Source organism: Lactuca saligna, chromosome 8 (genome assembly GCF_052625555.1).
Source record: "Lactuca saligna cultivar CGN05327 chromosome 8, ASM5262555v1, whole genome shotgun sequence".
NCBI lineage: Eukaryota > Viridiplantae > Streptophyta > Magnoliopsida > Asterales > Asteraceae > Lactuca > Lactuca saligna.
The window spans coordinates 80,337,669-80,338,983 of NC_136424.1; the positions used below are offsets into that span (position 1 = coordinate 80,337,669).

The window sequence follows — 1,315 nt, forward strand, 5'->3', positions numbered from 1 at the left end:
GCTGATTCTCTATTAAAGTTTGTTGTTCATTAATAGCCGAATCAGTAGCATCGTATCTCTTTTCCAAGGCTTCCATAAACTTCATCAACATGGTCTATAGATCGGGTTTCTTCTCGGCTGGTGGCTGCTCCTTTTGATAGAAGCCTCGACCTGTCTGCCTATACTTCTCTTCTTTTTGCTTCTTATACTCTTCATATGGCAGCCACTCCTTCTTTGGTTTCCGCCAGTCTTCATCAAACTTATCCCCACTCGAGTAGCACACTTGAGCTTTTCTGTTCCCAAACTCATCTAAATTACAGTCCTTGTTCAAGTGCGGACCACTACACCTCTCGCAACCCACTCTTATGGCATGAATTGAGTGGTCCATTTGTGTCAACCTCCGGTCCATATTATTTAGCATAGCCATCATGGCTGCTATTTCTTCAGTTTGGGCTCCTCCACCGCCTTTAATTCCATCTTGCCTAGGGTTGTGGTATTCGCGAGAGTGTTTCGCGAATTCTTCAATTAATTCCTTGACTTTGCCCACATTTTTCCTTGTAAGTGGTCCTTGAGAATCAAGGAGTTTTCTTGTCATCACGTTTACCCCATCATAAAATATTGATACATGCTGTTGAATGTTAAGGTCATGTTAAGGACAATTTCTTAACAACCCTTTGTAACGGTCCCAAGCTTCATAAAGTGACTCTCCCAGGTTTTGGTCAAAATTGGCTATTGCCTTTTTAAGTTTAGCAATCTTGGATGGTGGACAATATTGATCTAAAAACTGCTCACGTATTTGAGCCCAAGTAGTTACAGTACCGGGTGAAAGTGCTTTTAACCAATCGTTTGTAGCTCCTTTAAAGGTAACGGGGAGCATCCTTAGAAAAATGGTGTCTCTGTTAATATTTGGGACATTGAAGTAATTAGCAATGTCATTCACTTCATCTAAGTGTTTGAATGCATCCTCGTGATCCTTTCCATAGAATGGGATATCCTTTAGTGCGAAAAGGATATGTCCCTTTAGCTCGAATGTGGCAGTGGCAGGGATTGCAGGTTGTACTAAGCCTGGACCAACATCATCTCGAATGCTCTTTCTATAAGCTCCCATGGACATTTCCTCAATATTTTCCATCTCGTGCCTTGTCTCGTTCTCGGGTTCGCTCGTATGTTCTTCAAATTCGGGCTCGATATCGTACTCGGATTCGTTTTGGAAGGGTATTTGATCCAAGTGTTCAAGCTTGCTTTTGTTCTTCGAGGATGAACTTGACTCCCCAGTCTTCTTCCCTGATTTCTTTGAAAACAATGATTTGAATTCTTGTAAGGGCGTCTTCTTCTT

General features: G+C 41.9%; 1 non-coding gene across 1 annotated transcript; it reads left to right on the forward strand.

Annotated features, from left to right (window-relative positions):
* Positions 1-620: 620 nt before the first annotated feature.
* Positions 621-727, forward strand: LOC145013526 (small nucleolar RNA R71). The gene has a single exon (XR_013665080.1). It is a non-coding gene; the product is annotated as a small nucleolar RNA R71 (small nucleolar RNA).
* Positions 728-1,315: the final 588 nt, after the last annotated feature.